At 32.6% G+C, this 26,194-nt stretch overlaps 2 long non-coding RNA genes across 3 annotated transcripts; one reads left to right on the forward strand and one right to left on the reverse strand.

The window, feature by feature from the left end:
• The first annotated feature begins 3,186 nt into the window (after positions 1-3,186).
• LOC140007608 (uncharacterized) lies at positions 3,187-5,342 on the forward strand. 2 transcript variants are annotated; one of them, XR_011814894.1, is made up of 2 exons: positions 3,187-3,889; positions 4,722-5,342. It is a non-coding gene; the product is annotated as an uncharacterized lncRNA (long non-coding RNA). The 2 variants fall into 2 exon arrangements; XR_011814893.1 differs by having other exon boundaries at positions 4,750-5,342.
• Positions 5,343-11,937: 6,595 nt separating this feature from the next.
• On the reverse strand, positions 11,938-17,306 carry LOC140007401 (uncharacterized). Its single transcript, XR_011814712.1, has 2 exons — positions 16,948-17,306; positions 11,938-12,126 (listed from the first exon to the last, which is right to left on the reverse strand). It is a non-coding gene; the product is annotated as an uncharacterized lncRNA (long non-coding RNA).
• Positions 17,307-26,194: the final 8,888 nt, after the last annotated feature.

A 26,194-nucleotide genomic window follows, 5' to 3' on the forward strand; every position in this document is an offset into this window, starting at 1 on the left:
TTTTCGGGTCCTCACGGTTTTCACTCCATATTTTGTTGTTTGTATTCACATAATTTTTTATATCATATAATCTAATAAATGAAAACTATATGATAAAAATGATAGTGGATGTGCAAATAACAAAAAAGGGAAGCGTAAATTACATTTTCCTTAAAAATAAGTAGATCTATACTATAAACATATAATAAAAGTAGCAAAAAAATAACAATGGAAAAGCTCGTAGAGTCTATAATCCCTTGTTATTTGAACATCAATTAACTAAGTTGAATCTACTATAATTAACTACTCGTTCAGGATTAATTTCAAATTGTATTGAACATTGCTATCACAAATGAACAATTACCCATATCTAATCCCAGTAATAAACATGCACTACAAGAAAATTGGTCATCAGTGACAACTTTTCTCTGTGACGAAAAAAAGTTGTCACAAAAGGAGATCCTTTATTGACAACTTTCTAACTCGTCACAAACCTCTAATGGGAGCCAACTCATTTGGTAAATTCCCGCCAAGATTTAGCAAGAGCGCGGGAGTGTTTAGAACACACAATAGTGACGATATTAAGAACATCATCACTATTGCTTGGCCTATTTACGGACGATTTTTTGTTGTCGTCACTGATCACTAAAAAAAAAAGTTATTAGTGACAACATTTTGTAGTGATGACAATAAGTCGTCACAAAAGGAGCTTCTTTAGTCGCGATACCTAAAGTTGTCACAATTGCATCAAAGTAACTAAATGTTTAGTGACGACCCGTTATTTTCGTCACAAACTACACTGCAAGAAATATGGTCATTAGTGACAACATTTTCTAGTGACGACAAAAGTTGTCATAAAACGTGGTTGTTTAGTGACGATAAGGAAAGTTGTCATAATTGCTTAAAGCAACTAAGTCTTCAGTGACGACCTTGAAAAACGTTGTCACTAAAATGATCTATATAGTGACAACTTCTAATATCGTCACTGTCACTCTACCGATTCGGATTTAGTGACAAGAATTAATCGTCACTGTTTAAAGTACTTATTTCTAAGTCACTTTCATTAATTCTACTGTGCCACCCTAACTTTTGCGATTTAGCCCTAAATGTTGTAAAAAATTCCATTAATTCCATTATAATACCTTAACTTTTACAATTTAGCCCCATATGTAGTACACCAATTTCTTTAATTCTATTATTACTCCCTAACTTTTGTAATTTAGCCCCATATGTAATTCACCAATTTCATTAATTCTACTATGGCACTCTAACTTTTGCAATTTAACCCCCATATGTAATACACCAATTTTATTATTTCTATTATGGCACCCTAACTTTTACAATTTAGCCCCTATTTTTTTATTAGGAAATTGCGAATGGTATCTTGATAAACTATGCATAAATATTTTATAATTTTCTCAAACTTAAGTAATAATTTGTTATAAACTCTAAAGATATATCTTTCATTATAATAGTTATAAGGCAGGCAGGTCTTTTTATCAATGGAATAAGAAATTTATGCCAGATTTATCCTTTGTACTACATGCCAAGTAGTATTAGCAAAGGAATAACAAAGTACTACAAAGTAATTAACAAAATAGCCTTCAGGGAGTGTAGTTTATGGGCAAATGAGCATTATCTATTCGGCATTTTACTCTCAAACATATAATTTATGATAAATTTATAAATGTTTGTAAGTAAAATTCAAAAAGTGTTACACTGATTTCTTACAAAACGAAAACTGACAGGTTATCTTTTCAACATAAATTAAATTTTTTTAAAAAAAGAAATGGCCCATAAAGTACCAACTCTTTGTGGGTTTCTTCCATTACATGAACAAATATTCTGCTCTTTATGGGCATTTCACTCTAAATCATTTAATTTATGTTAAATACATAAATGTTTGTAAGTAAAATTCAAAAAGTGTTGCACTAATATTTTTATGAAAGGGAAACTGGTAGGTTTTGTATTTAACATAAATTAAATATGTGAAAGCAAAAAAAAAAAAGAAATTACCCATAAATCTATGTCTTGCAAATCTATACTAGTAAAATAGTTTCAAACAAAATTAAACATTAAAATAAACTGTAATTTATACACATTAAAATATCTGTAATTTATACACATTTTGCAACTACTACTTTGTGTTTTCTCTATAATGAATTTTTTAACTATTGAGAACTTAAGTTTTGTCTTGTAAATCTATACCAGTACAATAGTTTTAAACAAAATTAAACATTAAAATAAATGTTTGAAAAAGAACAAAAGTACATTTATCACTTGCAGTAATGTAACAAAATTTTCTCAACCATTATCAATATTTTCACAAAAGTATTAAAAACTAGCAATTGACAATATTAAAAACTAGCAATTTAATTAGTGACGACTTTCCTTGTCATTATAATCTTGAATAAATTAGTGATAACATTATGTCATCACTAAATTTTCTTTGATTTTGACTTAACAATAATGTCTTATTAATAGCATTTGATTATTTTTAATGAAAGTCTGTTATAACCATAGAATTTGACTTTCGTTATTTTCAATTAATGATGTATTTTAGTGCTGCAATTATAAAAAATTGCAGGGCTAAAATATTTGCAAATTATAAAAGTATATTTTCACTTATATGTAATTAACAAATTTTGCCACCTATATTGATGAAAATTTGTGTTTTTGTACTAAAAAATAAAGAATAATACTATAGCAATAAAATCTATGCTTCAAACCAAATTAAAAATAAAAAAAAAGCATGATGATTGGTCTCAAATGTTGGGAAAATGATTATTTTTATTGAAACTGTGTTATAACCATATAATTTGAGTTTTATTATTTTCAATTACATTGTAGACACCAAATTTTTGATTTTTTAACTTTATTTGTTTAATTAATTTAATAGGTTTATTTGTTTCAATTCTAGGGTTTTTTTATTTTTTATTTTATTTTTTTTATTTTTGTTCTGGCTTATTTTATTTTTTGTCTTCATACTAAATTTCAGAAAACAAAGAAAAAAAGGAAAAAAAGAGAAAAGAAAAAAAAAAGAGTGAAAGTGACAAGTGGGGAGGCATGCATTTGGACAAGTGTCTCTTTTATGTTAGGGACACTTGGTAAGTTTAAGGAATTTTTGGGGGAAAAAAATGAAAAAAGGAAAAAAGGAAAAGATGGAGTTTTTAGGGCCAAAGGAGAAAGTGAGTAAGGAGAGGCTTCGGACACACAAAAAAAAAGGGGAAAGAAAGCTAAGCAAAGGGAGCAGAGGGAGAAAAACAGAGAGGGGCGGCTAGGTTTTGGGCATGAAAGCTTCGGCGAACTGGGAAAGAAAGAAAAAAGAAGAAGGGCGCGAGGGATAAAAAGGAAAAGTAGAGGGAAAAGAGGAACCAGGCGGCGGGCTGAGCAAAAAATAGAGGAAACAAGCAACGAAAAAAACACACAAAAGGGAAATGGGGGTTTCAGCTTCAATCATCCGATAAAAATTTTTCCAATCACCACTGCCAAATTTCCCACCACCTCAACCGGCTGCCGGCTGCCACCACTCTCTTTCCACCATCCGTCCTCAAATTCCCCCCAATTTCCCCAAACGAATCCTCCACAAAAACCCCTCATTTCCCATTCTGCTCCTCCCCACTTCTAATACAATCCTTTTCTGCCCAACGCCTCCACCACAGCCCTTCCCCTTTACCGTCGTCTCTGTCCGCGCCAAGCCCAAAAAAAAACTCATCCTCAGCAACCTTTCTGTTCTCGGTGAAAAGGGCAAGAACAGCTACGACGTCGAGACTCTCATCAAATTCTTCTCCACCTGCTCCTCTTCCGTGGATAGCTTGAGCAGCAACAGCAGCGGAGATTTCCAACTCACCGAGCCGTCACCACCCATCGGATATCCATTGCCACCTGCGAATTTCACCAAGAAAGCCTTGTAAGTCGTCTTCCCTCTTTGAACTTCAGTTCCCATTCAAGCACAAACGTCTGAGCTCCCAAAGCATGTTTTCCGTGTCTCTGTTAGTACAATTTTCTTGTTGATTGTTTATGGTTTTAGAATATACAGGCTCTAGGTGTCGATTGGACTGATTTATCTCATGTTTATAACAAATTTTGGGCTAGTCATAACCTCAATTGAGCACAATATGCTGAAGTTTTTCACGCCCATTTAGTGTTTGATAAAATGCCCGAACGGAAATCTTGAACCAAAAGAGGAGATTTTATGTTTTTTTAATTTGAGAGAGACTCTGGCCAGTCCAAAGCATATATTTTTCCAAATATGGAATCAATGTCCCCTTGTGTCGAGAAATTTGATTTTATTTGACAAAACAATTGGGAAAATAGTTTTTTTTCTCTAGCTATTTATCAAGAAAGAGCATAACATACTATTCACTGTTTTTGAGTTTTCAACATCATTCGTATGTTAATATGAAGCTTCATATATAAGGTAAATATGCAAATCCACCGCTGGAGAGAATTCGACATGCTACTTTTCGATTTTCTTGGTCAATCTTGTTTTCTTTCCGTGAATGAGAGTATATAGCCATGAGAAGTGAAACATAAGATGTTCCCAATGTTGCCTCAATCTTGTTTTCTTTGTTGTTATTAGCAATAAAAGATGTTTAATATTCCAAATTCTGTAAACAACCTGCTATATTGCTGAATAATGTTACAGATAGAAGTGTTGAATTCTAGAGGGGCAACCCTCTCTTTTGTTCTGTACTTTAGTTGCTGCCTCTGATGCTAAGCGGATTTTGTTCTAATTTTAGGCTTCTCAAGAGCTTAGCTTTTTTGCAGCTGGCAATGATTTTAGGCACTGGAGAAAGAAAATAGTGAAGATGGAAATAATTCTGATTCTAGCAGTTATTCTAATGATAATGAGGACGAAAGGCCGGAGAGCAAATCTATCACCACCTCTTGGCCTCAAAGTTACAGGTAGTATCATCTTATCGCACATATCTATATTTGTTTCTTTCTACATCTAGCTATGGTGTTCTCTATGTTTGTTCTGTTCTTGTTGTGCAGATTCTGTATTTAGCAGTGAAGCACTTGGTTTCTTGAAAGCTGTTATATTTATATGGTACCAGATATTTAGCTTTACCTATTCATTTTTGGCTAGGAGAGATATTTAGAAATGGGATTGAAATGCTTTCATCATTCATATTTTGAAGCTTCTTCAAGTATTTTCATTCTGTTTCGGCCATGAATATCAATAGTTTATGAGTTTGAATGGATCCAGTAACATCAGTAAAGGATAGCTATGGGCTTAAGGTAGGCTATGTAATGTTATCAAAAGGCCAGAGCATTTTATGTCTTCCCTGGATCCTTCTTCAGCTTAGCGGAACTTGGTAGGATGCACTTATATTGCTGAGTACTGCCTCTATTGAAAAGATTTTCCTTCGTCATGAGGGATTGGTGGTTAATCCCTGTGAACCATCTTTGGAAGTGAAGGAGTTGTATTTGTCCTTGCTACATTTATCAATGGTAGAAACCATATTTTGGATATTACCTTTCATCGAACGGCTGATTCTGGAAGACTGAACCAATTTCCATAACTTGTGTGTCATAACATCTGGCCAGAACTATACCAACTTTTAGACAGTCTGCTAGATATTTTGATTGAAATAAGTGCCAGAGATCCACTCTCCTCCTCCAATCATGTACCAGCGTTTCTTATTTGCATCGGTTTTCAGTTGTTTTTGGAGAGGATAAAACATACTGGTTTGATCAAAAGTACAACCATCACTCCCTCATGTGCAATTTTTATTGGCCTTAACAATTTTGGAGCCAGAGTGGTTTTTTGGACTCTCTGAAGTTTACTTGGGAGGGTTGACAATGATAAATTTTGTTATAGCTGAAGAAATTGTATATGATGTTACAATTCGATACCTTCTTATTAACTCTAAATGGAAATGATACCTTTCTGTCTCTAGGGTACTGATAGTTAATTTGTTGCCTTTTCAGGTTTCACTCAAGCCAGATCCAAAAGCTAGATCATATTTATGCAGCCTCTTTGTCACTGCTGCTTTGATTTGTTGCGTATACTTCATCGGAACTGCATTCCTGGCGAAGGATGACATGGTAAGTGTCTTTCTTTTAGTTCTTTTTAATTCATTCCATGGGACATGGACTTTGCTTTAATTACCCTGCTGTTATAATGGTTTGCTTCAATGGGTATCACATAAACATTTCTGAGGGCGCTTTGGGCCTTGACGCTACAACTTCTGGTTAACTTCAAATATCAGGCGGACTTTGTTTCTCCTCTTTCCCCTCTTTCAAGAGCTGTGTTGCAGGATTTTGGTAGCATTTTACTAAGTGCAACAAATATTAGTTTCGAAGAATTGCAAGATCTTCAACATTCACATTTGGATAATCTGTACTGTGGTATATTAGAAGAGAGATGATGTCAAGATGTGGTAAAAATTTAGCAAAAGCCTTAGTTATATTGATTTAACAATTTTTAAAGAAGACAGAACCTAATTATTCTTTATTGCTATCCTTTGCTTTTTAGGTTTCTATAACCCTCTATAAAGCATGCATCATGATATATTGATTTATGCCTTTTAACGTGCCTTCGCATCGCGCTACTGTAGTTATTATTCAATAGAAAATGTTAGCCAAAGGCTATCATTCAGGAGAAAATATTCACTACAGAATCAACTGCCATTACTCCATTTTTTGTATCAGTACATAGCTGCTCTTATAAACTAATAATGTATATTGCTTTTGCGTGTTAACCAAGGATATTTTCAATCAATACTTAACTGCTCTTATCAACTAATATATACTGCTTTTGCATGGGAGGGAACCTTACTAACGGGTCTCAAGCTCCCACGCCTTGCGTGGGAAGCAGACCCTAGTATTTGTATAGATTGGACTGTGATTTCTAACTTCTTGCTGGTGTTGTAATATGTGGGCCCAAATTATATGAGGTTCTTAATGAATTGTAATTTTTGTCTTAATAATCTAAGTCTCATTACTTGTTCTTTATTATTGTACTCCTTCCCTTACCTACTTCTTTTACTCTTTTATGACAGATAAATGCTATTAATACTAGCTTTTGGAAGATATCTATGGTTATGGTTGAAGAATGTTGAAGACAAAATTGCCTTTTGCTCATGGAGTGGTTCATTTAAATGTTCTTCAATTTCTTAAACTGTGATTGCTTTTGTAAATGTACCTTATGTACAAGTGATATTTTGGACAAATGTTATTTTTGTAGGCATTAGTTGGGTAATGTACACTTGAATTTGGCATTTGAGAATGCTATATTATTACCATGTAATCTAATGCAAATACTTTTGGTTATCAATCGTTCATGTTTATTTGTATGGTTTGTTTAAAATCAATGATTTAGCAATGATTACAGGCCAAATTATGACTATTAAGCTATTGAGAAATTATCTAATGACAAAAAAAAGTTGTCATTAGATAGAAAATAAAAACTCCTTGTCACAACAGAGACTGTCACTAAATCTAAGCTAAATTTGTGACGACAATTGTTGTCAGTAAAATAGTTATATACAATGGCTTTCGGTGCTTTTTAGTGACGACCTTAAGTAGAGCATTTTTGACAAAAGATCAAGTCGTCAATAAAACACTTCCAGATTGTTGTCACTAATGACAACTATTTAGTGACGACCTAAAAAGGTCGTCACTAAATAGTTGTCATTAGTGACGACAATCCGGAAGTATTTTATTGACGACTTGACCTTTTGTCAAAAATGCTCTACTTAAAGTCGTCACTAATGAGAACTATTTAGTGACGACCTAACTGTTTACTTTTACCGACGGGGATTTAGTGACGACTTTGTGACGATTAAAAAGTCGTCAATAAAAGGTATTTGTGACGATATTTGTATGTTCTGTGATGACTTTGTGTTGTCACTGATGAACAATTTTCTTGTAGTGATGATTGAGGGACTAGTACAAGTTCATGGAAATCTGTAAATTTATCAAAACTTCCACCTAAATACTTCTCATACAATACATTAATCAGATATCTAGGTTTCAAGAATCAAGATTTGCATATTATTAGCTACATAAAATCCAAGATAACTTATACTTGGTGATCAAATAAATACAAGTATTAAAGCAGATCCAAGAACTAACAAGCAATATAACATAACAAATTAATCATAGTTAATTCAATGTCTCAAACAAGTTCATACCTAACACTAAAACCTTAGAAAGACAAAAATAAAAGGAAAACAAATAATAATCTACTATTGCAGCTAATCACTGAAGTACAAATACAATAAATCAAAAGAGTGAAAAGAAGAAACTCATCACATGAAAGTCTCCAATCTCTTCTTCGTCAATTTTGAATCTTTCTCCAAGTATAGACGCATACAACATTGTATAACAACTACCTAACCTACACTAACCTAATGAACTAGGAAGTTCTAGTTGGAATTCTACATTTTAGAGAGTTATTGTAGCCTCCAAAGTCCCCTCAAAATTGATTGGTTCATGTCTTAGATGTTCTATTTATAGGGAGGATGGAAAATGGTGAGAAATTAAAATGGAAGAAAAGTCTTGAAAAACCCTAGGTGCCTCTTAATTGAATTAAGGTTCTGCGAGTAGATCCATCCGCTAATCAATCTTGGAGGTCCAGGAATCGATTGCTTTTTTCCTTACTCAACTTCAAGCTTCAGCTAGCGATGAAGTAGTTCCTAAAGTTTTTTGTCTACCACCAGATTGTGTCCAAGGAGGCTAAATTAGCTTTTCTACAAAATATCAAAGTTGTAGCACCTTGAGTTGACTTCCTAATGACATAAGAATTCAGTCATTTAGATGTCTAGAGACTGAATTATGATCAAAATACTCCACACTGGTCAGTAGACTTTTCCAGATTGTAGCAACAAAAGTATACTTCTGTATTTCAGCTTTTTGACTATCAAAACTTGTGAATCGGACTTTGATATCAATGGTTTAAGAATCAACTCAATCCAATATATATAGTTCAAGTTATAGCAAAAAAATCAAAATATATCAGGTCTGCCAATGCTTTTTGATAAGTGTTTATTATGAGTGTTTTTAAGTAGCATTTTGTGCTTATTTTTTTGTACAAATTAGGATGTTTTAAGATGTAACATGCTCCCTAAGCTTCTAAATTTTGTGAGTTTCAATCGAGCAACTTAATGTGCAAGGTTGGTTATATTTGCAGGAATTGAGCTGAATTATCAATGTTGGATTGAGATGAATTCAATTCGAACTCATTGGCGCTTGATTCAATGGCAATTCGGAAAGTAGAAGAGTATCAAATGCAAGTATTATTGGTGAAATGTATGAACAAACACTTGGACATCTGGCACGTGATATTAGTGATGAATTGGAGTAGAAAAGAAACAAGAAAATGTACCAGAAGCTAATACGCGACTTGTGAAAATGCAGACTTACGTCGCATATTGCTGGGTCGCATATTGTGCCCTGTTTTTCTGCAACTTGCTCTATTTTCACATTGCTTTCCAACTCAAATTTAGTTCAGTTCCTTACGGAAAGAAAAAAGGAGCTTTATGTCATATCATTTTCCACTTTTTGACTCTCCTAACATTATATATGTAAGAATAATTGAGGAGGGGGCAGTTCTTGGAAGTTCTTGCTAGTTCTCAGTAGAAATTAGTTGTAGTCTTTTCTTTTTCTCTCTAACTAGAAACTTGTAAAAAAAACTTAGAGAACTTATTGTATCACTCATTTTGTTGAAGAAATAGAAGATTGGGAGTTTGATCATCACCTTGACTAAGTTTTCTCCATCTTTCTCTTTACTTGTGATTCATTATGTCTACATGCAATGAAGTTATGTTTTTTGGTGTCTTATTTCACATGAGTAGTTAAATTGCTAGATCTAGAGAGTAGATGAAACTTATCACTACTTGATATGAGTTGAATATGGTTTATACTTGCTACCTCTTATATTAATTTGTCCGTTTATGCATGCTTATTACTTTGTTGTTGCTTGATCACCAATAGCAAGTTTTTAGTTGTTATTATTCAATGAAAATTGGTAATAATGATGGGACAACATAAATAGAGCTTAAGGAGTAGACTCATGAGAATAGAGGTACATTTAAGTGAATTAACTTTGCATTTCATGAAGAACAAAATAGTGGATCTAGTTATTCACCATGAGAATAGGAAAAACTAAAGTATTCTAAGCCACTACATCATGAGAGTGAGTTTTGGTAAATTTGGAAATGAATCTCTAGTTAAACAAGAGTAGTAACAAGAAGTAAATCTATTCACTTATATCTTTGTGTCATAAGTGAACTCTATTTCCCTAGACTCAAGTATTTAGTGAAATTTCTCCATTGTTATCTTGCAAGTTATTTAGTTAAAATACTTAGATAGTAAGTATTGTTATTTCGATTGCCTTTATTTGATGGATAGTCTAAATAATAGAGCAAGAAATTGACCTAGTACTTGTCATAGTTACTCCTCATGGATCGATCCAATATATGTCCTAAACTATCATTTGATCCGTATACTTGCAATGAAACGGATATATTTTGGATTAAACTTGCACTTATATCGAGAACCCGTCACTTTTCACCCTTAAACTTGATTGCATTTCATCTTTTGATCATATTGCACTTCATGTTCATTTGAAATCAACTTTAAATCATCAAAATTCATCCAAATATCTTCTCATATCACTCCAATTGATGTTTAAGTTGTTAAAATCTATAAAAACATGGAGTTTTAATAATTTAGCTCTATAGAAATGTGAATTTTCTTACATAAACCACATAATACAAAATTCAAATAAAACCTTAATTATTTGATTAAAACTTGAATAAAAACACACCAAAACAAGCATAAGTAACCAGACAAAAATATGCAAAATAAGCACTTATCACACTCCCACACTTGAATCATTGTTTGTTCTCAAACAATCAAATAAAAACAACCAAAGCAAAATATTCAAAGTAACGGAGTCACACATAATAGAGACTCAAGTATAAAGGCACAAATATGATAATCACTATATAAACCTTGAATTTAAACTCGAGTACTCCATAATACAAAATAAAGGAAAGCTTATCATGGTAACATTAATCAAGTCCAAAATCATGTATTATCCCTAATCTAATCATGCTTGCTATGTAATTAGTATAATCAACAAATTAAAATACTTAATTTGCAACCACCCTTAGAATCGAAACAAACAAGGTCAAGAAACTAAGAGAACTTTCAGTTTTTCATCACTATTTTTTTCTTTCCTTTATTTTTAAGCTGTTCTCAAGTTGTGAACTTGTCTTTTGATGAGAAAGCAAACATTGGTAGATGAATGCCTCCAGTTATTTAATTAAGTCACAAACTCTCGCTACTTTGCATATTTATAATTCTAGTACCTTTTATGTGAAAGTCGACATTGTAGATTTTTATATGATCAATCATACAATTTTCTTTTTCTTTTTCTCATGAAAACAAAAAATACATAACTCATTCCTTGGATAAACTAGAACTAAGGGATAAAAAAATACAGGAATAGCCTCATATTCATCAATCACAACAATCACACAATTTATACAAGAAAACCAAGAACAATACATTTGATGAATTTAAAGAAATATCGGTATAATAAACTCTACATTATAAGACATTAGATCTCCCACAATCAAAACTCTTGACTTACACAATAACAATCTCAAGTTACCTTGTATATAATTTCATGTCAACAAGCATGAAAGTGTCAAATTCAAATTCAAAACTCCTTCCCTCACACTTAAATTTGACCTTATGCGCAACAAAGAAGGAGATAAAAAGAATTAAAAATGATATTATCCTTTGTACTTTTGACATAAATCAATTAAGACAACAAAACAACACTGTTCACAATAAATTTTAAAAAATTTTAGTAGAGTTTCCCTTATATTTTCAACATATGCTCCCTGCCAACAATCTCAAATTTTAATATGCAAACATACCAATATCACTAATTGATGAAATTTTCAAGAAAATACATCAATTTCTGCATAAATACCAAGGAATCTATTCAAGTATAATCAATCTCATCCCCACACTTAAATTATACATTATTCTCAATGTGAGAAGATAAAAGGAAAGAAAAGGAATGCTTTTTACTATAGTTGGTAGTTGTCATGGTTATGTGCCATTTGTTGTTTTTCAAGTCTTCATTAATAGCCCTTATTTTACCTTTATTCTTCAAACCTGCAAAATAGAAACAAACACACTTTGAAACAACCAAAAAGACATGAAATTAAACAAATCATTGAATTTCTCTCAACAAGTGTATCTTTTAGTTATTAGCTTGACTATATAACCTCTTTATCAATGAGGTTTTATCAAAGAGTAATCTACTATCATAGGATATGGTAGATCAACAAAAGATGACTCAATTGTGTGAGCCATATATCCTAAAGGTGAAAGAGATGGAAACAATTGTCATGTCCCAAGTGTCTTGTAGATGTTAGATTGGATTTGCATCACTTGAAAACTTACCAAAGGAATTTTCACAGGAATTGGTTGAGTAATATTATTTGTAGAACATGTATTTTCAAACACTTCTCAAGAGAGGTTAAATATGGACCCTTAATGCTCATTTCTTGGGGCTCAATATTAGTTCCAGAGATGTTATCATGTGAAACGGACATTTCTTCATTAAAGCTCAAATTAGATGCATTATCGTCATCAAAATGCAATACACTTTCATATTTGACAACCTTACTTTTCATGCTAGGATTGAATTCAATACAATTGGATGAAATAGCTTCCCATATATCTTCTTTTATTCTACTTTGGTACTTTATCAATTCATCCATTTTATCATCAATCTTATCAAATATAGCATCACCTTGCTCAAAACGATCTGAAGTCTCATTTCAAAATTTGAATTCACATAATTATCTATGGTTTCTAAATATGAAATTAACTTTATTAGTTACCATTTCTATATCTAACTCTCAAGATGGCTTAGATTCATTTTGGATATATTCGGTTCAAAAATCATGAAAATTTTGAAAATCGCATAACCACATTGATTATTCCAACCATAATTACCTCAATTAGAGCTGCATTGACCAAAACGAGAATTGTAATGCCCAAATTTATCATAGCAATCCATATTTTGTGCTTGCATACATGTATGAATAGAATAATTACCTATGCACAAATCACAAATTATATTATTAGAATTATATGCATGAACATTCCTATTTTGTATAATCAAGTGCATCAATTTGTCCATTCCAGCATTTATCAAATTAGTGAGTATTGTTTGTACCATTCACATGTCATTTTCAAAAGACATACTTGTAACTCTTTCATAATTATCACCATTATACATTGTGCATTGAAAAGAATATGGTTTTGTGTCCCAATTTTTGTCTCTCAAGTCTTGTTCACCCATTTTAATTATCTTTATTGATCCCCTAGACATGCTTTTAAAGCAACTCAAAAATAATTTTAGTTAAAAAAAAAAAGCAATTCAAAACATACACAAAAACCACAATAAAGACATGAAAAACACAAACCAACACAAAAAAAAGGACCAGACAATCGACACAACAAACACAAACAAACTAGACACGAGAAACACAAGAAAATTAAGTAAAATATTTAAACTAATAAAATTATTCTTATCACCAATATTGAATTAAATCTTCCCTGGTAATAGTGCCAAAAACTTGATGAGGTTTTATCCTGTGTTCCAAATTTTATAAACCTAAATATCCCATTTTCTACAAGTATGCAGAACATTTATCGAGTACAAGGTATATTAGGCATCGATCCCATAGGAAAAATTGTCAATTACTGGTGATTTTTGAACTCTTTTATTATTTAGACAATCATAATTAAAAACAAGAAGATCTTTGTGCACACATATAGTAAAAGTAGCAAAAAATAACAATAAAAAACTCCTAGGGTCTGTAATCCCTTATTATTTGGATACGAATTAATCAGATTGAATTTGCTATAATTTACTACTTGTTAGGCATAAACCTTAACAAGACATAAATAAAAGTAAAACAAATAATAATTTTGTATTGCAACTAATCATTGAAATACAAATATAAGAAATCAAAAGAGTAGAGAGAATAGACTCTTGTCAGTTGAGAGTCTCCAATCTCTTCTTCTTCAACCTTCAATCTTTCTCCAAGTATAGATGCATACAAGATTGTACAACAACTGCCTAACCTATACTAACCTAATGAACTGGGAAGTTTCGGTTGGAATTCTATATTTTGGAGAGTTATCATAGTCTCTAAAGTCCTCCCAAAATTGTTTGGTTCATGTCTCACATGTTCTATTTATAGGAAGGCTGGAAAATGGTGAGACAAGTGGAAGAAAAATCTTGAAAAATCTAGCCGCCTCTTAACTGACTTAGGTTTTGTGAGTAGATCTACCCGCGGATCCACCTTGGAGGTCCATGGATCCATAGCTCTTTCCCTTGTTCAGTTTTAGGCTTTAACTGGCAATGAACCAGGTCCTGAAACTTTTCTATCCAATGCTAGATCATATTCAAGGAGGCTAAATTAGTTTTTCTATAAAACATGAAAGCTGTAACATCTTGAATTGGCTTTCCAATGGCACAAGAATTAAGTCATTTAGATATCTAGAAGCTATCTCCACATTGGTTAGTAGACTTTTTCAAATTGTAGCAACAAAAGTATACTTCTATATTTCGGCATTTGACAATCAAAACATGTGAATTGGATTTTGATATCTCATATGAAATGTAGATCATAATGTTACCTTTACAATGCTTTAAGAATCATCTTAACCCAATATATATAGCTCAAGTTATAGCCAAAAAATCAGAACGCATCAGGCTGCCAATGCTTTTCAACTTTGAACTTGATTGCATTTCATTTTTTGATTTTTTGCACTTCATGTTCACTTGAAATCATCAAAATTCATCCAAGTATCTTCTCACATCACTTCCATTGATGTTTGAGTTATTTGAGTTTTTAAAACTATAAAACATGAAGTTTTAATGGTTTAGTTCCATAGAAATACAATTTTTCTACTTAAGCCACATAATACAAAATTCAACTGAAACCCCAATTATTTGATTCAAACTTGAATAAAAACACACCAACACAAGCAAAATTAACCACTCAAAAATATGCAAAATAAGAACTTGTCAAAGGTCAAATTCTAATTGATGGAGTCAGGATTGATCAGCTTGACCTTGATTGGTTTAGATCACAAGTTGGGGTAGCTGCTTGTGAGGTTGATATTTTTGCAGCCACTGTAGCACAAAATACTGTCAGAGAAGGACGTGATACTTATGACAGACTTGATATTTATGAAGCTGATATGAACGAAATCCTGGTCCACAAGGTTGCTCAAAGCTGTAATGCTAATAAATTCATTAATTTGTTTCCCAAGGGTTATGCAAATCAGGTTAGTCTTAATGCTTGTTGAAAGATTCCATTTTTGCAAGAAGCCTATGAAGTAGCTAGCCTTTGAACTTCAAAACTATAATTCTATTTTTTGTAATCAAAATATAACAGGAGTACTCATTTAATTTTTTTTCTATCGAACAATAGTTGTAGCTCCTTAATGTGAGTTCTCTAGTGTGAGATTTTTTCTACAAATGTGGCCCTGATCTAGCTTGTGCATCTCGTAGCTTATTTTTGGCATCTCCACTTTAGAAAACACAGATAATTGATAGTAGTTGCATACTTTTTCCTGCTAACATTTGTTATGAACTTTGTTCAGTGACTTGTCACTTTTTGTTGTGTTAATCAATTGAGAATAGACCTGAAACTCAAACATGTTCATTTTTTATGCAGATTGGAAAAATGGTGTTCTAGAAGGTGGCTTTCCACTGTCTTTGGCAAAAGGCAGGCAATCCTTATAGCAACAGCTTTAATTGACAACACTAAAATTCTACTTTTTCAACAATACCCAACTACTTTAGATACAGAATCTGAACAACTTGCTCAAGACACTATAAATAAGGCAACCGGTGGGTGCACCATGATTCTCTTCGCAGATCATCAGGTTTCCACTATTTGATATTCAAATCGAATAGTTGGTGCTGAGGATGGATGGATCGTGGAGATGGGGACACACAACGACCTCATCAAATGTAGATGTTGAGATATGTCAATTTTTCCTACAAATTTTACCAAATTGAATTTGATACCAGAATAATTTGGATTATTGTTAGGATATTTGTTAACCAAAAAATCATATTGGTTTGTTAACAAATATTTTAGTTAAGATTGGCTAGATAAAATATCATGTTATCAAGTAGCTTTTGTTGAGATTTTTTAGAGAATTGTTAGCCAAAATTGTTTTAGTTTATTTCTTTTTAAACACTATAAATAAGATATTGATGAATGAAGAAACTAACCTCAATTTCCAGCTCTCATTATAGTCTTGATATTCTTGTTTATGCTTCAATTTTTCAACAAAGTTGTATCAAGAGCCTAAATCTTAAGGGTCTGCTTCTTTGAGAGTAAGTGAACCTGGTGAGAATCCCTTTTTCATTATAAAATTATACACTTAGCCCTTCAATATCAAAATGTCAAGAAACAACTTCTTGTCCAACCCTCTAAGTTTCACTAGTGATAACAACCAAATTTGGGCTGTCAAAATGAAGTCCTATTTGGTGGTTAGTGATCTTTGGGATATAGAAGAGATAGATATTGTTCCTGAACAGCTAAAAGATCCAACTATTGTAGAGATGAGAGCCCATAAAGATGCAGTCAAAAGGAGATCAAAAGTCATGACGCGCATCCATTGAGCAGTTTCCAATGCAGTATTCACAAAAATTATGGCTTGTGAAACTGCAAAGGAAGCTTGGGATGCTCTCAAAGTGGCTTTTCAATGTAATGACAAAACAAGATAGATGCAACTCTGAACTTTAGAAGAGACAGTTTGAACTCCTTAGGATGAAAGGCACAAAAAATATTAAAGAGTACTCTAACAGACTCTTAGATGTTACGAATAAAATCAGATTGATTGGAGAATAATTACCGGATAGTAGAGTCGTAGAGAAAGTCTTGGTGAACTTACTTGAAAGGTTTAAAGCCAAGATTTCCTCCCTTGACGATTCAAGGGATCTCTCTAAAATCACTTTGCCCGTACTAATCAATGCCTTACAAGCACAATAACAGAGAAGAGCCATTCTGAAGGAGGAAGCAATAGAAGGTGCTTTTTAGGTGAAAGACAAAAACCAAAATCAGCAAGATGGCAAAGCAAAGAAACAGCAGTGGAACAAGAAGAACAAGATGGAAGGCGAGCCTAATAGAGATGAAGGAAGAAAACGAAAATTTCCTCAATGTCCACATTGCTAAAAGACTTCACACTTGGAACATTATTGTTTGTGGATACCTGACGTCCAATGTAGGTCATGCAATCTGGAGGGACAAGTAGAAAACGTATATAAAAATAATAGAGGAGACCAACTTGCTCAAGTAGCTGACTAACAAGAGGAGGAGCAATTATTTGTGGCCACTTGCTTTGCAAGCAAGACCTCCAATGAATCTTGGCTAATTGATAGTGGTTGTACAAATCATATATCTCCAAAGTTAAATTGGAAATGGAGATTATATTGAGGTGAAAGGCAAAGGTAATATGGTTATTGATTATGGTTCAGGTACTAAAATAATTTTTTGTGTTTTATATGTGTTTGAAATTAATCAAAACTTGTTGAGTGTTGGACAGTTGCTTCAGAACAATTATTCTATTGTCTTCAAAAATAGCAGTTGTGTCATTTATGATCAAGATGGAGGCGACCTTTTTTCAGTAAAAATGAATGGAAAAATTTTTTTCTCTAAATTGGTTGAAAGCTGGTTACCAAGTTTAGTGGATCAATCTAAGCTATGGTATAAATGATATTTTACATTTAACTACATGCATAAGAATAATCTTACATAGGACTTACCTTTTGTTGAAGACAAAGGTAGAGTTTGTGAATTTTGTTAGTTGGGAAAGCAAAGCAAGTTGCAATTTCTCACAACAAATCTTGGAGAGCATCCGAAAGGTTTCAACTTGTTCACATAGATGTATGTGGTCCAATGAAAACTCCTTCATTAAATGGCAACAGGTATTTCTTAGTTTTCATTGATGACTTTAGCAGATATTGTTGGGTTTATTTCATGAAACAAAAATCAGAGGTTGTTGCAATTTTTTGGAAGTTTAAAAATTGGATTGAAAATCAAAGTGGTAAGATGATTGAAGTGATTCGGTCTAATAATGGAACAGAATATGCTTCTAGTCAGTTCAGCAAGTTTTGTGAAGATGCAAGAATTGAACATCAGTTAACTATCACTTATACTCCACAACAAAGTAGAGTAAGTGAAAGAAATACAGGACAATTATGGAGATGGCTAGGTGACGGGCTTTTAATATACGTACAAGTTAAACAATCCTATTTACACCCGTTTCACTGCAAGTACATAGGTAACTAGTAGTTTATGGCATATATCGGGTCGATCCCATGAGGAAGATTGAACAATTACCGGTACTACTAAAGTTTCTCTATTATTTAGACTATCAATAAATTATAACAAGTAAAACCTACTGAACTTATGCAAGAAAATAACAAATGAAAGCTCCTTAGGTTGTGGTATCCCTAACTATTCATGCAAGTGCTATTTTTGGATCATTGAGTACTACATCTAAGCTAGTTATGGTGTAATTTCCTTGTGCATTTGAATCCTACTTTCGTAGTGAATCAATTATACTCATAACTAATCCATACCTATTCTCATGGTTATGAAATTAGCTACAAGTTCATTTCTTCAGTGAAATTACATGAAATTAATCACCAAAACCACATAGATGCACCTCTATTCTCGTGAGTGTACTTCCTATGTTTAGCACTTCTTGAACCAGTGTTAAATCTCAATTTTCATTGTAGAAACAACACCTTAGATAATCATAATCAATGGCACCAGATTAATCATGATTTTAAGAGCTAAAGTGCTAAATAACTTGCTCAAATCATAGCAATCAAATAGCCAAATAATAAACACTAACAATCATAGTAAATTCAACCAAACCCAAGGTATAAACTTTAAAGATACATAATGAACACAAAATCCAGAATTTGCATATTAACTATACTTAAGAATCTGATACAAAAGATAAAAAGTTGGAGAAGAGACAACCCATATCACTTGAATTTCAACCCCTCCATCTTCATCTACATCTTCATCCTAATCTAGCCAATATACAAGAATGGATGAACTATACTTACTCTATACTAAACTAATCTATACTCAGAAAATGCAAGAGTTACATTTCTGCACTCCAAGCTTTCCTCCCGTATGTTCCTCTCTTCTCCTTCAATCTTACAAGTTTTTGGCTATTTCAAGACAAAGGAAGTCAAGAAAATGAGGCCTACACCTCCCTTTTACAGCTGGTAATGTTTCTCACATGTCTAGCATTACATGTGACTTAGTGGAGGTGAAATTGAGTTTTTTGCGTAAAGAACAACCTTCTCTGACCACAAATCCAGCCAAGTACCAACCGGATTGCTACAGTGGCATTTTGATGCACTTTTGTTCAATTTCCAGCTCTGCTCCAATTTTGCGTCAACTTAAACAAAACTTTTCTTGATGATAAAAGCTGATTTAGCTCTTAACCAAAACATGAAACTTGTAGGCCTTTGAGTTAGCTTTCCAATGCATCAAAAATCACCTCATTTGGATCTGTGTAGGCTGAGAAATAACAGAAAAACCCTTGACTGCTTATTGCCCTATTTCAGTTTCAACTAATAGAAATTAGCTACTGTAATTCGACTTTTTGACCTGGAACACCTTCGAACTGGATTTTGATGTCTTCACCAAAGTTTTAGATCTATCTCTTATCTTCAAATTGGTTCAAGAATCATCTTAATCCGACTAGTGTAGCTCAAGTTATAGCCAAAATACAAAAATATGTCAAAACTGTCAAAATACACAAAATCCAAGTAAAAAGTGATAAAAATCTCATTTAACCACTTAAAAGCATTTTTCACCAATTATAGCCAAAATGATTCATTTTCTTCCAATAATATAACCAAAGTGACTAAAAATAATATAAAATATCATACAATTATTACGTAAATTAGTCACTTATCAAACTCCCCACACTTAAATCATTGCTTGTCCTCAAGTAATCCACACATAATCAACTACAATGATTCAAGAGGTGAAACAATATGTGCACTTCTGTCAAATTTAATTCCTTATGACTTGGAAAACAATCATTATACAATTATTTAATTTACACTAAATACTCATAATATCAGGTAAAGGAAAGATAATTATACCTTAATTTTAACAAGTTAAACTTAATCTCTCACCCTAACCTAATTTCACAAATAAGCAAATTACATAGTTGTTTTATAGCTTTCCTTCTCCTAAAATCATCTTTTTCTCAAAATTTTACAACTAAGAGCGATTTATTCATACTAATTTTACTTAAATAGTAAGAATGCCTTTTTACGCGAAAATCAACACTTTTAGGTGAAGATTTCTGATTACTCAATATTTCACCTATTCAAGTTGCTATGCATACTTTTAATTCAAATACCTTTTTACGCGAATGTCGACATTCGTAGATGCCAACCCCCAGTTACTCAGTACGAGAATCATTGGAGTAGAACAATTTTTTATTTACTTTCTTTTCTCCTTTTTTTCCTTTTTTATATTTTTCTCTTTTCCTTTTTTTATGAGAAAACAAATAGATTTTTCTCTCATAGAAAATTATATAAAAAAAATAAAGAGAAGTATAACTTTTATTGACTATATCAATCACTTAGTTGCAAAATTAAGTAAAGAGAAGAAATCTCATTAAACATGTAAAATTATAGGCATAATTTTCCTCACTTTACCGAATATACTTTCTAAAATGTAAAAATCCTAATTGCATAATAACCATTTCCAAGTTAAATGAGGACTAAACTTTCCAAAATACACATAAAGTTTCAACAATTAGAAGAATTAAACACTTAAGGTAGGAATACTTTAGCCCTTTTTGAATAAAAAATGCAAAAATTTGAAGAATTTTTGGGCCATAGTGAAATATTGAAAAAGATTTGAGAAAAATTTTGACGGAGTTTTCCCTTATAAATGGACAAAACTCTCTACCAACAAACCCAAATTCAAGCAAATCCACATGACAAATAATTCAAACACAATTCTAATATTTCTAACCATTTATATCCACAAAATATCATCACAAGCCAAGTAAATGCAAGTCCAGTATTTTCCTTCCCCACACTTAAACTTCACATTGTTCTCAATGTGAGAAAAGGAAAATAAATAAAGAGTAAAACACTGCTCAATTGAACTTGCGCAATCCGAATCCATGTCCAAGTGATGAATTTCCAACCTTATTTGGAAAAGAATGAAGAGTTCAATTATTGCACCTTAAAAAAAATTAAAACAAAACAACTCCTTAAGAATAAAAGGTTGCAATCAACAAGAAGAAAACATGCAATTCAAGGAAAAAGGAAAGATGATCAAGCATGTGGAACCATACAATGTTCAAGGGATAAAAACATGAAATGAGCTCATCTTTGCTAATCAAATATATATATTAGTATCCAAAGCAAAGGGATGCTAATTTCACAAAATAAGCCCATCATGTTGAGCAAGGTAAGTTCCATTTATACATTTTGTCATCAATGGTCAAGTTCCCTCAAGTACAAAAGTAATCTCAAAATGGAGGCAAACACACCAAAACAAAATATAAATGACCTTTGTGAGAATTCATGAAATACTAAAAACCATTGAACGACAAAGATTATAAGTGCATTTATGAATTTTATCAATTAAGACCATCTTCAATTCACCCCCTTCTTTTAGAATTACCTAAGAATTCAAGAAATCATTCAACCAAGCATCTTTTCATTCATTAGGTAATCTAAATTACTCACGTGAATATCAAAAACTCCTACTAAGCTAATTAAAATGCTACATTGGCCACTTAATATGCAACTTTGTCACCAAACCAAATTAAGCATAAAACTAGCAAGAATTCACCAAATAAATACAATAAATGCAAATCACAAGATTTATTTATCACTAACAATCACCAATAGCATCAATAAGCTCAAATAAATACACCTAACTTCACATATTAAAAATTGCCTAAAAATAGAAAATATTGAATCATGGCAAAATTCAAATAACAAAGTTAGGTGAAGATTTATTACCTCAAGGTGGTTTGGTGATGCTTAGAGACGAATATGATGTGAAAACCCCCAAGAAACTTACCCCCATTCAGTCTCAATTGAGTGATTCAAGAAGGTACAGCCCTAACTAATGGTAAGGTTGAAACCACTTTAGAGTTATTTTTGAAAGAATATGAACCATGAAATTCACTCTGGAGGATGGGAGAAAGTGATTTGGTGAAAGTTATTTGAAAATTAAATGGTGAAAAGTGGTGTTTTAGTGAGTGGTGTGTGTTTGAGGTGTTAGTGTGTGAGTGGAGTTGAAGAAGAAGGGAGAAAACTGGCCGGATTTTCGGCCGGATTGTTAGCCGGATTTGCTACAGTGGTTTTTTTTTTTTTTTTTTACAATCCGGCCAGTTTTTAGCCGGATTTACGGCTGGATTCAAGGCAGTAGCTCCAAAAATTTTTTTCTTTCTTTCCTAACTATCCGGCCAATATTTGGTCAGATTTAGGGCTGGATTTGCTGCAGAAAAATCTATTTTCTACAGTTTTTCCTCCAAATTTTCTTGGCCAACCTTCCGCATTCCACTGGTATCCACTTGCTTTCATGTTCTTTAAATAAAATCTAAGTTTAACATGATCATGCATGAATACAACTTTAACATGAAACACTTTAAATGCATGAAATGCAGCAATTGGACATGAAAACTTCCTTTTTACCTCAATATAGACACTTTTGCAATTGAGATCATTTGCATGAACCCTTGCCATTACAACCTACAAAATACACAAAAACTCTGGTTAAACAACTAAAACTTACTAAAAACAAGAAATCGTTGGGTTGCCTCCCAACTAGTGCTTCTTTATAGTCATTAGTGATAAGAGTTTATTTTACGTATTTTTAGTGTGTTTTATTAGTTAATTTTGGTTTGATTATTTAGTTTTATAACTAAAATAACTAAGGTTTTGGTAAAAAAACTACATTTTATGTTAAAATGGCTAAACATTGCATTTTATGGATTTTTATGGTAAAAAACTTCATATTTTGTAGGTTTAATGATTCAATCATCAAATGAAGTGCATTGGGAAGATATTTGGATGATTGAAGATGGATTAAAGTGGTGAAAATAAAATATGAAGTGTAAAAGGAAAAATGCAAGAAAAGTCAGGTTTAACAACTCTGACACGTTTTGGTATTTTGACTATATCAGGAGCTACAATGATCGGATCAAGGTGATCTTGGTACCATTTTGAAGTTAAGAGATATATCTACATTTGGTATGAAGACATCAAAGTCCAATTCAGCCGTTTTCATAGTCCAAAAGTTGAAATACCGAAATTCAACTCAGCTGTCCAAAGTGGAAAACAGAGCTCTGACCAGTGTTTAGTATTTGGATCATATCTCCGTCCGCTGATCTCCAAATTAGATGATTCTTGAAGCATTGGAACGCTAATTCAAAGGGTTACAACTTTTGTGTTTTCCACAAAAGCCAGTTCGGCCTTTATCATGGATAAAAATCGCAGATAAAGTAAGGCCAAAGTGAATACGCGAGTACACAAAACGTGACTTGTAACCGCATTTTGTGTAGATGCGTTTTCTGGCCGCAATTCTGCAATTTGCTCAGTCAATTCTCTTATGTTCAAACTACTTTCCAGCTACAATCTGCAAGAGAATTCGGTGCACATGCTTCAGAAGACAAAATGACAGACAATATGGCTTATTTTCAAGTCAAAAACAATGGTTTTTGACTATCTTAACAAAAGGAGATTTGAAGAATCATAGCAGCAAATTTGGACTATGAGAGAGGAGGTACGGGAGAGAACTTGAAGTGCAGAAATGTAGTTCTTTCATTTCCTTAGTGTAGGATAGTGTAGTAAGTGTAGTTAATCCATTCTTGTATAATAGCTAGATTAGGATGAAGATGGAGATAAAGAAGGAGGAGTTGAAGCTCAAGTGACATGGGTTATCTCTACTCCAATTCTTTATCTTTTGTATTGGATTCTTAACTATGGTTATAATGCAAGTTCTGGAATTTATGTTTATTATTTGTTTCTAAAGTTTATGCCTTGGGTTTGGTTGAACTTCCTATGATTGTTAGTGTTTATCATTTGGCTATTTAACTGCTATGATTTGAGCAAGTTATTTAGCACTTTAGCTCTTTAAAATCATGATTAATCTGGTACCACTAATTGTGATTATCTAAGGTGTCATTTCTGCAATGAAAATTGAGATTTAACATTAGTTCAATAAGTGCTAAACATGGGGAGTACACTCACGAGAGTAGAGGTGCACCTATGGGGTTTTGGTGATTAATTTCATGTAATTTCACTGAAGAAATGAACTTGTAGCTAATTTCATAACCATGAGAATAGGTATGGATTAGTTATGAGTATAATTGATTCACTACGAAAGTAGGATTCAAATGCACAAGGAAATTACACCATAACTAGCTTAGATGTAGTACTCAATGATCCAAAAATAGCACTTGCATGAATAGTTAGGGATACCACAACCTAAGGAGCTTTCATTTGTTATTTTCTTGCATAAGTTCAGTAGGTTTTACTTGTTATAATTTATTGATAGTCTAAATAATAGAGAAACTTTAGTAGTACCGGTAATTGTTCACTCTTCCCTGTGGGATCGACCCGATATATACCCTAAACTACTAGTTGATCTGTATACTTGCAGTGAACGTGTGTAATTCGGTATTTTTTAGCTTGCATGTATGTAAAATACCCGTCAAGTTTTTGGCGCCGTTGCCGGGGAAGATTTGGCAATATCGGTGTGAAGAGCAACTTTATTAGTTTAGACATTTTATTAGTTATAGTGTGAATATTATTCTCTGTTATTTCAGTATTTTTTTTTTTGTGTGCATGTGTTTTGTAACCTATTTTTCTTACTAATCTTGCTCTTAAGTTGTTTAAAAGCAATTTTAGGTAATGAGAAGGGTAGGTCAATTTGGAGGACAATGCTTGAGAAGTGGAAGATTGGCAATGGATGGTTACCAAGTGCAAAGCTCCTTCAACAGAGGTAACCAAGAAATTACTGAAGGTATGTCTTTTGAAGATGGTTTGAAGTGCTTAAAGGCAAAATTTGATGTAATCATGTTACAAGTTCAAATGGACACAATTATGCATAAAATTGAGCAAGGGAGGAATGTTAATGCTTTTAATTCTTATCATGTGATTTGTGACTTGTGTGGAGGTTATCATGCTACTAATACATGTATGCAAGCACAAAATGTGGATTATTATGATGAATTAGAGCATTACAATCCCTGTTTTGATCAATATATTGCTAATTGGAGCAATTCTCCTGCTTATGGTTGGGATAATCAATGTACTTATAATAATTCCTCATATTTTAACGATTACCAACCTGAATGTGTCCAATATGAATCAAAACTATCTTGGGAGTTGGCAATTGAAATGGTAGCTAATGATTCTAAGCCATCTTGGGAGTTAGCTTTAGAAAAATTAGCTTTTGCAACTTCTGACCGTTTTGACAGGATTGAGGAAAGAATAGATGAATTAGCTTCTCACTTTAGTAGAATACATGAGCAATTGAGTGCATTGTGTGAAGTTGTTTCGTCTAATAAATTGCAAAATGATCCTAGCATGAATGGTAGGAATGTTGTATGTGAAAATGGATTGCATTTTGATGAAAATGATGAATCTCAATTGTGTTTCAATGAGCAAATGTCCATTTCACATGATAATATCTTTGGAACTAACTTTGAGCCTCAAGAGGTGAGTTTTAATGACTCATTTTTCACCCCCTCTTGAGGAGTGCATTGAAAGTATAGGTTCTAAAGGTATTCCTGCCCAAGATACTCTCGTGACATTTCTTTTGGTAAGTTCTCAAGTGGTGCATATTCAAGGTAATATTTATGAAACACTTGGATTAGGTAAGTCACTTCTATTTCTCACATCATTAGATCATGTGGCTTTTGCTATAAAGTCACCTTTTAATGATCCACCACGACCTAAAATGGTGGATTATTCTTTAACCAAGCCTCCTTGATAATGAGGTTCAATAGTCGAGCCAACGACTATAAATAAAAGCGCTTATTGGGAGGCAACCCAATTTTTTTTTTTTTAACTATTTATGTTATTTTGGGGTGATTTTATGTTTACAGTATGAGTTTGAGTTAT

Source organism: Coffea arabica, chromosome 5c (genome assembly GCF_036785885.1).
Source record: "Coffea arabica cultivar ET-39 chromosome 5c, Coffea Arabica ET-39 HiFi, whole genome shotgun sequence".
NCBI lineage: Eukaryota > Viridiplantae > Streptophyta > Magnoliopsida > Gentianales > Rubiaceae > Coffea > Coffea arabica.